Source organism: Pseudophryne corroboree, chromosome 3 (genome assembly GCF_028390025.1).
Source record: "Pseudophryne corroboree isolate aPseCor3 chromosome 3, aPseCor3.hap2, whole genome shotgun sequence".
In the NCBI taxonomy this organism is placed as follows: Eukaryota; Metazoa; Chordata; class Amphibia; order Anura; family Myobatrachidae; genus Pseudophryne; species Pseudophryne corroboree.
Window position 1 is genome coordinate 404,625,802 of NC_086446.1, and position 14,594 is coordinate 404,640,395.

The window sequence follows — 14,594 nt, forward strand, 5'->3', positions numbered from 1 at the left end:
TCTTTTCAAACTCAGTCCTTTCGTCCCCATAAGGGCAAGCGGGCAAAAGGCCACTCATTTCTGCCCCGGGGCAGAGGAAGGGGAAAAAGACTGCACCAGGCAGCCTCTTCCCAGGAGCAGAAGCCCTCCCCCGTTTCTGCCAAGTCTTCAGCATGACGCTGGGGCTCTACAAGCGGACTCAGGCACGGTGGGAGGCCGTCTCAAGAATTTCAGCGCGCAGTGGGCTCACTCGCAAGTGGACCCCTGGATCCTGCAGGTAGTATCACAGGGGTACAAATTGGAATTCGAGACGTCTCCCCCTCGCCGGTTCCTGAAGTCTGCTCTACCAACGTCTCCCTCCGACAGGGAGGCGGTAGTGGAAGCTATTCACAAGCTGTATTCCCAGCAGGTGATAATCAAGGTACCCCTCCTACAACAGGGAAAGGGGTATTATTCCACGCTGTTTGTGGTACCGAAGCCGGACGGCTCGGTGAGACCAATTTTAAATCTAAAATCCTTGAACACTTACATAAAAAGGTTCAAATTCAAGATGGAGTCACTCAGAGCAGTGATAGCGAACCTGGAAGAAGGGGACTATATGGTATCTCTAGACATCAAAGATGCTTATCTCCATGTCCCAATCTACCCTTCTCACCAAGGGTACCTCAGGTTTGTGGTACAAAACTGTCATTATCAGTTTCAGACGCTGCCGTTTGGATTGTCCACGGCACCACGGGTCTTTACCAAAGTAATGGCCGAAATGATGATTCTTCTTCGAAGAAAAGGCGTCTTAATTATCCCTTACTTGGACGATCTCCTGATAAGGGCAAGGTCCAGGGAACAGTTAGAGGTCGGAGTAGCACTATCTCAGGTAGTGCTACGTCGGCACGGGTGGATCCTAAATATCCCAAAATCACAGCTGATTCCAACAACACGTCTACTGTTCCTGGGGATGATTCTGGACACAGTCCAGAAAAAGGTGTTTCTCCCGGAGGAGAAGGCCAGGGAGTTATCCGAGCTAGTCAGGAAACTCCTTAAACCAGGCCAAGTGTCAGTGCATCAATGCACGAGAGTCCTGGGAAAAATGGTGGCTTCTTACAAAGCGATTCCATTCGGAAGATTCCATGCAAGAACTTTTCAGTGAGATCTGCTGGACAAATGGTCCGGATCGCATCTTCAGATGCATCAGCGGATAACCCTATCTCCAAGGACAAGGGTGTCTCTCCTGTGGTGGTTACAGAGTGCTCATCTTCTAGAGGGCCGCAGATTCGGCATTCAGGATTGGATGCTGGTGACCACCGATGCCAGCCTGAGAGGCTGGGGAAGGCCTCTGCTTCAGGGTCAGTCGGTATTGATCCAATCGGACAACATCACGGCAGTCGCCCACGTCAACAGACAGGGCGGCACAAGAAGCAGGAGGGCAATGGCAGAAGCTGCAAGGATTCTTCGCTGGGCGGAAAATCATGTGGTGGCACTGTCAGCAGTGTTCATTCCGGGAGTGGACAACTGGGAAGCAGACTTCCTCAGCAGACACGACCTCCACCCGGGGGAGTGGGGACTTCACCCAGAAGTCTTTCAAGTGATTGTAAACCGTTGGGAAAAACCAAAGGTGGACATGATGGCGTCCCGTCTCAACAAAAAACTGGACAGATATTGCGCCAGGTCAAGGGAACCTCAGGCAATAGCGGTGGACGCTCTGGTAACACCATGGGTGTACCAGTCGGTGTATGTGTTCCCTCCTCTGTGTCAAAGTCAGAAAAATATCTCTATGCACACTGCCATATTTGCACCTCACACAGGTCTGCGCTGCGCATGCGTGCGCTCTCCCGTGCGTGCGCATACTCGCTGTGCGGGCACCCGCGGGCGCGCGGAATGTGCATTTACGGTAGAGTTCATGTGTTCGTAGCGTGCGACTCAATCGTTACATATTTCCACTATATAATGTATTTTGTAGGTCATGGTCCCTTTGATAGAATCTGAAAGTTTGGTTAATGTAGAATGTTCATGAACAGAGAAATCCCCCTTTGTTTGATACGAAGGGTCAGACAGGAGTAATACAGTGGTGTTTAGTACCCATCGGAAGAGTATTTAATTAGCAATATTCCGGTGTTGGTTTGAAGCGGATTAATCGCTCGTGCGAATAGTTATGGACATAAGAAGTTTATGAACATTTACTGTATTTGCACTTACTTATCCATGCGGCGGGAAACCCAGTTTCCCTCCCACCTGAGCTGTTGGAAATAGTCACAGCCCACCTGTATGAATCAACCTATGACCTTTTGTTATAATGCGAGGAGGAATTCCTGTGTCCAATGAACAATGAGATTGTAGGGACCATTGAATTGTATTGTGTGTGGAGCATAAATAGACAAGCCGATCACATCCAGCTCTCACTCTTCAACGGTTATCATTGCTGAAAATCGGGAGCTGGATGTCCAGAGGCGCATGCGATCGTTTCCTTTGTGCGTAAGTTTTCTCCGCAATCATATTGTCTTTCTTGATGTTATGGGCCATTTCTCTCTCTCTCTTCTCTTCTTTCTCTCGTACTCTCCTAAACGTAATAGTATTGTATTGTATTTCCTGTGTAGTTATCTGGTTAGGTAGTCTGTTATATTGTAGTGTATGACTTGTATTGTATTAATTCTTTTGCAAGTATAACATTCATAATATATATATTAGGCGTTGGACCCTAAGCACGGTATCTGTGTATTTCTTATAGTGTTAAGTATTCACAGAGCGTCGGTGACGCTCAAACAGCTTTTAAGTTAATAAGGTTACACTGTGTTGCATCTACACCCTATCTCTACACTAAGGTTTTACAGCATATTACATTGTTTATGGTTTAGATTTAAAGGTTTAACATTGTGAGCGTCAGCGCCGCTGGTGATCTCCTCGTGGTCCCGAGCGTCCGCTACGCTATAGCGAATCATTACGTTAGTCGGCAGCCAATAGCGTGCCTGCCTGTGATCTCTCGGCCGTGAGCGAACGTGACGCTTGAGCGTCTCGACCACGGCTAAGCGATCGTTACGCAACGAGCGTACCCTTACGGTACTCCATACGTAAATAGCGTACAGTGTTCTTAGGCCTCTTAAAGGGTTTTAAATAAGATAAATATTTAGCTTTATCAATTGGCGGCTCGTCCTGTCCTTCACATATCTCTGCTAGGTAATTTCAGCAGACATTATCCAGCAGCAAAGGGCGGGAGGTCATATTCCTCGTAGTGCTGTTTGGATAAGCGTCTGCTTCGCTTAGTAAAGGGTGCTGAAGGAATCCGGAACCGGAGGTAAGAACAACACGCTAGTGTCTTTTTAAAAAAAAAAAACTGTTTATTTCTGTCTTGCGTACACACGCACATATCTGCATTTCTTTTTCATTCGTGTATTTTCATATATCACTCTCCTGTTTGCCATTTTATAATTGATAAAACGTGCTAAGAGAGATTTGTCGCTATTTCATAGTTAAAGTGTAAAACCCACATGCAACTCTACCTAAGGTAAAAGGAGAGATTGGTGTGTTGCGCGGTAGACGATCGAGGATCATCTACATTGATAAAAGTGTTAGTTGTGTTACGGTGGACATTGGTTTTGTGTACACGTGTCTCTAACAAAGGGCTGAGACTTGCGTACGCCAAGGCCGACGCACGCAGCATAAATTACGCAACGGAGCGTCTGGGTACGCCCACGTAACTCAAGTCACACGACAGTTGATTTTTAAGTAGCGCAACAGGCGATAAGTAGCGCATCAGGCGATAAATAGCGCAAATCTATTTTAAATCCGAAATTTAGATTAACAGATCCTTCTCCAAATTCACAACACATCTGGTCTAAAGAAAATTTCTGCGCAGAAATAGAAACAGAAGCAAAAGTGTACGTGTGGTGAGTGAGTGTTTTTGTATATATGTTTATACAATTTTACAGGTTGAACCACAAGAAGTCGAGTTCTCGCAGAGGTACATACATGTAAGTGACGTGCATGGTGGCTAGGGAGGCATCTCTGGTTAAACATAAAATTTGAGCAGTAGAGAATAGTAGACCAGGAGGTCATACTACAGACCGGGAGGTCCAGGTACAGCAGACTAAGAAGTCTGCCATAAAAGAGAAAAGGGCACAACCCAGGGGGTTGGTGCAAAACCCATATAGGCCAATAAAGCTCTGGCTGAAGGAATTCGCAGCCGAAATTTTCGATTCCACTGGTCGCTCAGCACATAAGCAACTAATCTTATGTGCTGAACGATTGTACCGCACGTAATTGTGTACATTAGTTAATCTGACCAGTACCATTTGTGTACGATCCCGGTCATAAAACTATTTGTACACTCTGATGTGATTTGTGTAATTTTTTATTTTCTGAAGGGAAGTTCGCTGGTCACTCAGGAATTGTCCAACAACCAATAGTTACTGGAAAGAGTAAGTGTTCTGCGGATATCCCTCGCATGTTCCAGTAAATAGAGGTTCATAGGGGCCCTGGGTCGAGTACGCCAGCACTAAGGCAGTGTGTGGGTCGTATTGGTCGGCGTGGGTGAGTGAGTGGGGTACTCGGTAAACCGCCACCGTCAGCCTATCGTGAACATTTTGGTTTTTGTAAGGGTTCGCTGAAGACCCTGAAATAAGGTCAGAGGTGGTGAAAGCAACGCCTGCAAGTTATGGGGGCCATTTGTTCAGGAAGGGGGCGATCAACCTCGGTTCGGGTTGATTCAGTAAACCGACCAGTCGGGTCGGCAAGGTACGTAATGTGTGAAAAATATGGCTCACATACAGAGGTTTTATGTGATGAATGGGAGAGAATGACAGTGCATGACGGGGAGAAATTCCCAAGAGTAGGTAGCTTTAGATCAGAAGTGTTGCAAAATTTAAGGAGGAGGATATGTCTCATTAAATCAACAAAGAGACAAATCCAACATTATGATTATTTGCAGTTATGGCAACAGGAGGGTGAAATACAGAGAGGATTGGCTCTGGCGGCGGGATCTAATCCTATCAAGAAATTGATAGCGACAGCCCCGCCGCCACCATACATATCAGGAGAGAAATTGGTTGCGGAGAATGACGCATTAGGGTGTAACAAATAAACACTTAGCAACTGTGTAAATGTTAATAAGTTAACCAATGCAAGTATTAACCCGTGCAAGTTGTACCCTGTTTTGAACTTTCCCCAGGAGTGTGATCAAGAAGACGAATCGGCAACAATATCGGCGCTCTCTCTAGCAGCCACCATAGCAGAGACAACAGTAGGCACGGCTCCACCCACGAGATTAGTAACAAAAGCCCCTAGCGGAGGGATAGGTGAGGTCGTATCTACAGGTAAGTACGGCACCATACACTACGCTGAAACCATTTCACCACAGGCTGTAGAACCTACACAGAGTGATGTTAGTAGACTTAATCCTGTTAGGGTAATAGCAGTGCCAAATGGGAAAACTGACACAACAGGAGTCACTCCTGTTAGGAACATTGCCATGTACAGCCCATTTTCCCGAATGGAACTAAGAACCATAGTGTCTGAGTTCCCTGACCCTAGGAAAGACTTAGTTGCCAGCCAGAAATACATCAGAGACCTAGGGAACACTTTAGAGCCCAATAACAAAGACTGGCAGGTATTGCTGAGGGCATGTTTACCCTCAAATGTCGACGCAGCTCAATTTTTGGCTGACTGTGGATTAGATCAGGATGTACCTCTTACAGATGTATACAACAAAGATAACGTAAAAAGAATAAGTTTACAGTTAAAAGAGTATTTCCCAGCGGTAGTTAAGTGGAACAAGATTTTCTCCATTAGACAGAAAGAGTCAGAAACTGCTGCAGAATATTTTCACAGGGCATTACTAGAAATGGCAAAGTACACAGGTATAGAGGACATTAAAACAAACATAAACCATCGAGAAGTAGCAGTATCTGTACTAATGGATGGTTTAAAAGAGACATTAAAGACAAGAGTACAGACCACGCAACCATGTTGGCGAGGTCTGTCGGTGGCTACTTTGAGAGAGGCTGCTATTGATCACGACCGGAATATCACCCGACACAGGGAGTCACAAGGTGATAAGTTAATGGCCGTAAGTATACAGGCCCTGACCACAAGGCAGCCTTTGTATAAACCACCAAACCCTGTGGGTAAGTCAAATGTGGTAACTTGTTTTTCATGTCATAGACAGGGACACATGGCACGAGACTGTAGAGTGAAAAATTCACAAAACTCATATCAACCCCCTAGACAACGACACGACACACGACATTGGGAGCAGGGTCCGCAGAGACGGATTTATGAGCCACATACAGGGGAAACGAAAAGATACCCCCCGAACAGAAACTGGCAAGCCACTGGTAGTTCCCATTTAACCTCTTCACAAGCAGTTGCTGCCAGCGGGATTCAGGGAGGTCACCATACCCAATAGGGGTGTGGCCATACCTGTAATCTGCAGCCAGTAAAATTGATTGCAATTTCTGGTTCACTTCCAAGATTTGCAATCAATGTAGCTGGTAAATCATTAAACTTTCTTGTAGATACAGGGGCGGCCAAATCAGTGATAAATTCGACAGTGGGCATGAGAACCACTGGTAAGACAATTCCAGCCATAGGGGTAACGGGAGTAGTCCAGCACTACCCTGTTAGCAAACCAGCCGAGATTACAGTAGGGCCGTTACTTACCAAGCATTCCTTTTTGCTAGCTGCATCGGCACCGACTAATCTCCTGGGAAGAGACTTATTGTGCAAAATGGGGTGCGTCATTTATTGTACTCCTGAAGGTGTATTCTTGGACATACCTGAGAATCACGCTCAGGAAGTGCGAGACATGTTAGACTCCCCGTCAAAATTAATGTCACATACCATTATGACAAATAGGACTCCATCCCAAGTAGAAGAAATGACATCCCAGATACCAGAGTCACTTTGGACTAAAGATGGACAGGACACTGGATTAATGGCAAACGTTGCTCCGGTAGTTGTACAAGTAAAAGATGGTAGGATAGCTCCAAAAATCCCACAGTACCCTCTGAAGCCAGAGGTGGAGTTAGGAGTTTATCCCGTAATAGAGCGCTTGCTACAACAGGGCATTCTGGTAAGAACGTCCAGCACTGCCAATAGTCCCATCTTCCCTGTTAAAAAGAGTGGGGGGAGGGGTTACCGGCTAGTGCAGGATCTAAGGGGGATTAACAAAATAGTTGAGAGTCAGTTCCCCGTAGTGCCAAATCCAGCTGTCATCCTTATGCAAATCCCTGCCACTGCGAAATTTTTCACTGTTATTGACCTCTGCTCCGCTTTCTTTTCGGTACCTCTGCACCCTGACAGTCAATATTTGTTTGCATTCACATACAGAGGAGTCCAATACACATGGACACGATTACCACAAGGTTTCATAGACAGTCCAAGTATCTTTTCCCAGGCTTTGCATGATTGTTTACAGTCTTTCCAACCAGAGAGTGGATCAGTATTAATACAGTACGTGGATGATCTACTACTGTGTTCTGATTCATTGGAAGCATCCCTGAAGGATACGAAACAGCTCCTGTTTCATCTTTCAGACACAGGACACAAGGTTTCCAAAGACAAGTTGCAATTATGCCAAACTAAGGTAAAATATTTGGGACACTGTCTAACACAAGGACTGAGACACCTGACCGCTGATAGAATTCAAGCAATTAGAGACATGACTCTGCCACAAACCCAGCAACAGATCAGAACATTTTTAGGAATGTGTGGGTATTGCCGTAACTGGATCCCAGGATTTTCCATTCTGGCGTTACCTTTGCAGGAGATGGTCTCCTCAAACAAACCTGATCGGATTTCGCATACAGACGAGTCCGAGAGGGCATTTGAGAGACTTAAACAGTGCCTAACGCAGGCACCAGCATTAGGTATGCCAGACTATGGGAAACCCTTTGAGCTGTACGGAACAGAAAGTGCTGGTTGCGCGGCAGGCGTCTTAACCCAAAAGCACGGTGATGCCAGCAGGCCGGTAGCATACTACAGCGCTCAGCTAGACACGGTAGCGCGATCCCTCCCCACATGCTTGCGAAACGTTGCTGCGATAGCATTGCTAGTAACGAAAAGCGAAGATGTAGTGCTAGGTCACAACCTCACAATTCATACACCACATGCAGTGTCAGCCTTGCTAAATTCTGCCCAAACCAGGCATGTCTCATCAGCGCGGTTTACAAGATGGGAATTGGCACTAATGGCCCCCGTAAACATCATCATAAGGAGATGCAGTGCATTAAATCCTGCAACATATCTCCCAGGTGTGCCTGGACAGGCACAAAGGGTGGAGGATGAGAGTGGTGAGGAAGGAGAATTTAACACAAAGGAAGACACACATGATTGTATGGAATATTTGACCCAAAATTTTACCGCAAGGCCTGACATCAGTGACAACCCACTGGAAGATGTAGATCTAACTTTCTACACGGACGGTAGTTGTCATAGACAGTCAGACTCGGGAGACTTGTGTACTGGATACGCAGTCGTAGATGACCAAGGCACCATAGAAGCGGAACCGCTAGGCCCACCTCACTCAGCCCAGGTTGCTGAACTGGTCGCCCTAACCAGAGCATGTGAATTGGCTAAGGGCAAATCAGCCAATATCTACACCGACTCTAGATACGCATTCGGGGTAGTCCATGATTTCGGAGCCCTATGGCGCCTCAGAAATTTCATGACGGCAGCTGGTACACCGGTAGCGCATGCAGCTCACATCAAAAGGCTTCTAACAGCGATACAGGAACCCGACAGAGTGGCTGTTATCAAGTGTAAAGCACACACATATAGCCAGGACCCAGTATCACTTGGTAACAGCCGAGCAGACGAAGCAGCTAAGTTAGCAGCTGGTACCCCCAGACAGACAGACAGACACCACACAACTGATGGTATTTAATACCATCAACACACAGAAGTGTGAAATGCAAAATTTGTGTTCCACACAGGAAAAGGCAGTCTGGAAGGCAAAGGGATATGGCCAGGAGTCCTCAGGACTCTGGACGGATGGACAAGGTAAACCGGTGGCCCCCAGAGCATATCTCCCATGTTTAGCTGAGGCAGCTCACGGGCTGACTCATCTGGGCAAGGAGGGAATGTGCAAGTTGGTAAGAGCATATTGGTGCGCCCCAGGATTTTCATCTCATGCAGGTAAGAGAGCAATGTCATGCCTTACCTGTTTGAGAAAGAACATCGGAAAAGCAATACCAACAGAACCATCTCATATCCCACCTGCAGGCGGCCCTTTCCAGGTAATACAGATTGACTTCATTCAATTACCCCCTTGTCGAAATTTGAAATATGTACTTGTTTGTATAGATGTTTTCTCAAATTAGGTCGAAGCATTTCCTGCGGCCACAAATACCGCTATGTTTACTGCTAAGAAAATTGTGCAGGAATTTGTATGTAGATATGGTATCCCTAGAATAATTGAAAGTGATAGGGGTACCCATTTTACAGGTGATGTCTTTCAAGGAATGTGTAAGTTGATGGGAATTGATAGCAAGCTGCACACTCCATACCGTCCACAGGCGAGTGCGAAGGTAGAAAGAGTGAACAGCACTATTAAAAATAAACTGAGCAAAGTTATGGCAGAGACAGGATTGACATGGCCAGAAGCTCTACCCATTGTACTGTACAGCATCAGAACCACTCCCAGGTCCCCTCTTAATCTGTCTCCTTTTGAAATCTTGTTTGGTCGACAACCGCATGTTATGATCAACCCTCAGGATGATTTGAAGTGTAACAATGAAGTGACTGTAAAGTACTTGATTAGCATGAGTAAACAGCTAAGGAATCAAAATGATAATTTGAAGTTGGTGATTCCTGATTTACCAGATAGTAATTGTCATGACATTGAACCTGGGGATTATGTAATGATACGGAATTTTCTACGCTCAGGTTGCCTTATTGACAGATGGGAAGGACCATACCAAGTCTTATTGACTAGCACTACAGCATTGAAAGTTGCCGAGAGCGAGACTTGGGTTCATTCGTCCCATTGTAAGAAGGTTGCTGATCCAGAGAGGTCCCGTGATAAGGAACAGACGGTAGAGGAAGTTGTATCACTGGAGTGTCTGTTCCAGGAGGACTGAGGCGGCACCTGAGCATTGAGAATCACAAGATCAAAAGCAGTTGTCGATTCCCTGTTCCCTTTTATTGTTTTTCTCCACTTCCCATCCCCCCTCCCTCAAATTATTTTTCCCCCTTCTCATTCTTCTTCGTTTCCTCCTATAAGATGGACTTGCCCCAAGAGACTGTGATCCGGATTTTCCTGTTGACCATGATGTTGACCAGAGCAGTCTGTTCCGGCGAGAGTACCATGGAGGTCGAGAGAGGTTCTGGAATGGGTTCTGATGACAGAGATGGAGGCGTAGTTTTCCGAGAACAACATAATCAACAAGCAAAGGCGAGTATCAGAAAACGATCCGATAGCATTGACCATAGAAGGAATTGTGAAGGATTGTTAGCTGAAGAAAACTGTATCTGTAGGCTCTGTGACAATGTAGTCGAGGATGGGTGCATTAAGAAATGCCAATCCAGTTTTAATATCCACATGGACCGGCATCCCTTGAGTGACTATCACTCCTTAGTGGGTAGTGTGTTAAATCAAACAGATTGTTGGGTATGCTCTCAAGTACCTCAAGGTCATAGCAAATCAGGACTAGTACCATTTCCTTTAACGATAGGGGAGGTACTTGAGCTAAGTGGTGGGAGGCCGGTGGACAGGAGGTTTAATATCTCCAGTCCTCCTAGTTTGAAGCTCCACCAATATCATGTGGATAGATCCCTCATATGTTTTAACATTTCCAATCCCCGAAAGCCGGGAAATTGGGAAGTGTCATGGAGTAACCAAACCATGACCTTTTCATATAGAGCAGATAGAATGCCGACAGATACAGAGCTTGTACGCCACATAGCCAGTAGAGGAAAATCTTTCCGATATAGGTATACCCTAGGAAATAGGATTACGAGAGTTGGAGAGGTATCACCAGGATACTGTGCACATATCGTACAAGCTGATACGTGTACTAGACTGATGGGAGAATTAGGGTTAGGAGATTTCACATGGAAGATGTGTAATATGGTTATGTCCTACTCCGTCCCATATGTTCTCCCCGATGATGCATATTTCATATGCGGGAGGAAGGCGTATAAGTGGCTTGCCCCAAACTCTGAAGGATTGTGTTATATTGGAAAAGTACTGCCTGAAGTAATGACTGTATCACATGCCAAAATGAAAGATATACACCGTGTTGCCCAAGCTCCTTATACTCACACCCATTACGAGCACGTAGTTAAACGGCACCTGATAGAAAGAACAGAGCATCCGGCCTCTGACATGATCCATGAATCCACCGGGATTCAGGTTCTAATCGCGTTAGATTTCACTCGCACCGCCAGAGGAGTGTTGAATTATAAATACATATCTGCGCTCGCAAATTTGTTAGACAATATCACAGAAATGTATGATGACACGTTTAGGTATACTGGAAGAGAACTTCAAGCTTATAAAACAGAACTAGTTCAGCATAGAATGATTCTCAATTATCTCACGGCAGTAACAGGTGGATATTGTGTCACACTGGCAACGCAGTACGGCGTGAAATGTTGCACATATATTACAAATAGTACCGAGGACCCAGTCGAGGTCATAGACCAAAAGATGGACGATATTCTCCAACTGAAGTGGGAATTTCGCAGGAGACACAATCTCACTCTTGCTGCTGTAGGTAATGAGCTGACTGGTTGGGTGTCATGGTTGAACCCGCGAAATTGGTTCTCTGGTTTAGGAGAATGGGCTCAAGGAGTCATAATGGATGTAGGGAAGTTTCTCCTATGTATCTTAGGTGTTATCATAACGATTGGCTTGATATTTAGATGCGGTCAGGCTTTAATGAAGTGCAAACGAAGTACCAGGGTGATGAGTTTAAGGAGTGAGGAAATTGTAATTCCAATGGATTTGATTTATGACCCAAATGTAGAAACAATGATGTGATGAAAATGCGATTTCTACGGTCCGTTTCTTTCACCTGTTTTTCCGTTTTCCTCCAAGGTAAAAAGACCCACTTGGACGAGGAATTTGATGAGCCGATATACAGACAACGGATGGATTAAAGAAGAAGTTTTGACAACCTGATACACAGATTTTTGATGAACTTTGCCATAGATCCCCAGTTTCCCTAGAAATTTTAAAATTACGCTAGCCCAACACTTTTGTAAATCTATGGACATTGACAAAGCTTTTGCTCGCACCTTATGGGCAAAAGCACAAAGAAGACTGCATTCAACAGACACCGAACAAGACTTCAACCGACAAATGTTCATTTACCTGACATAGAATACCACTGCATTTACCGTAATTATGTCTTTTCTTCATCTCTACAACCTTCAGGTAATTACACACATAGTATAGGGAATACAGGCACAGATATCAGCAATCACATATTCCCCCATTCATGTATCATCAACTAAAATGTGCTCCCCATTTTGTTCAAAATCCGAAAAAAGCTCGGTAAAGTTTGACAGCCCATCCACAGACCCGTACCACGGGATAAGAAGGAATTCAAATGTATACTTCGCAATGCCTCGAAGCTTGATTTAAAACACGTACGGCATGATGATACATGACCCCCAAGCACGGATTCATACACACATGCTTCTGCTATCACACTAGGTCATACCCTTTTCCTACCTTCTCCTCTCCTCCCCTACCCAACCGTGTAAATGTGTTAACCCCTGACATATATTTTTCTCGTTTTGAAATGTTTTAGGAAGTGGCAGTTATTGTTGACTGCCAAAGGGTGGACTGTCAAAGTCAGAAAAATATCTCTATGCACACTGCCATATTTGCACCTCACACAGGTCTGCGCTGCGCGTGCGTGCGCATACTCGCTGTGCGGGCGCGCGGTATGTGCATTTACGGTAGAGTTCATGTGTTCGTAGCGTGCGACTCAATCGTTACATATTTCCACTATATAATGTATTTTGTAGGTCATGGTCCCTTTGATAGAATCTGAAAGTTTGGTTAATGTAGAATGTTCATGAACAGAGAAATCCCCCTTTGTTTGATACGAAGGGTCAGACAGGAGTAATACAGTGGTGTTTAGTACCCATCGGAAGAGTATTTAATTAGCAATATTCCGGTGTTGGTTTGAAGCGGATTAATCGCTCGTGCGAATAGTTATGGACATAAGAAGTTTATGAACATTTACTGTATTTGCACTTACTTATCCATGCGGCGGGAAACCCAGTTTCCCTCCCACCTGAGCTGTTGGAAATAGTCACAGCCCACCTGTATGAATCAACCTATGACCTTTTGTTATAATGCGAGGAGGAATTCCTGTGTCCAATGAACAATGAGATTGTAGGGACCATTGAATTGTATTGTGTGTGGAGCATAAATAGACAAGCCGATCACATCCAGCTCTCACTCTTCAACGGTTATCATTGCTGAAAATCGGGAGCTGGATGTCCAGAGGCGCATGCGATCGTTTCCTTTGTGCGTAAGTTTTCTCCGCAATCATATTGTCTTTCTTGATGTTATGGGCCATTTCTCTCTCTCTCTCTCTTCTCTTCTTTCTCTCGTACTCTCCTAAACGTAATAGTATTGTATTGTATTTCCTGTGTAGTTATCTGGTTAGGTAGTCTATGTTATATTGTAGTGTATGACTTGTATTGTATTAATTCTTTTGCAAGTATAACATTCATAATATATATATTAGGCGTTGGACCCTAAGCACGGTATCTGTGTATTTCTTATAGTGTTAAGTATTCACAGAGCGTCGGTGACGCTCAAACAGCTTTTAAGTTAATAAGGTTACACTGTGTTGCATCTACACCCTATCTCTACACTAAGGTTTTACAGCATATTACATTGTTTATGGTTTAGATTTAAAGGTTTAACATTGTGAGCGTCAGCGCCGCTGGTGATCTCCTCGTGGTCCCGAGCGTCCGCTACGCTATAGCGAATCATTACGTTAGTCAGCAGCCAATAGCGTGCCTGCCTGTGATCTCTCGGCCGTGAGCGAACGTGACGCTTGAGCGTCTCGACCACGGCTAAGCGATCGTTACGCAATGAGCGTACCCTTACGGTACTCCATACGTAAATAGCGTACAGTGTTCTTAGGCCTCTTAAAGGGTTTTAAATAAGATAAATATTTAGCTTTATCATCTGCCTCTCATACCAAAAGTACTGAGAATCATAAGAAGGAGAGGAGTAAAGACTATACTCGTGGCTCCGGATTAGCCAAGAAGAACTTGGTACCCGGAACTGCAAGAGATGCTCACGGAGGACCCGTGGCCTCTACCTCTAAGAAAGGACCTGCTCCAGCAGGGACCTTGTCTGTTCCAAGACTTACCGCGGCTGCGTTTGACGGCATGGCGGTTGAACGCCGGATCCTGATGGAAAAAGGCATTCCAGATGAAGTCATCCCTACCCTGATCAAAGGCAGGAAGGATGTAACCGCGAAACATTATCACCGCATTTGGCGAAAATATGTTGCGTGGTGTGAGGCCAAGAAGGCCCCCACAGAGGGATTTCAACTGGGTCGTTTCCTGCATTTCCTGCAAGCAGGACTGTCTATGGGCCTAAAATTAGGATCCATTAAGGTTCAAATTTCGGCCCTGTCGATCTTCGTCCAGAA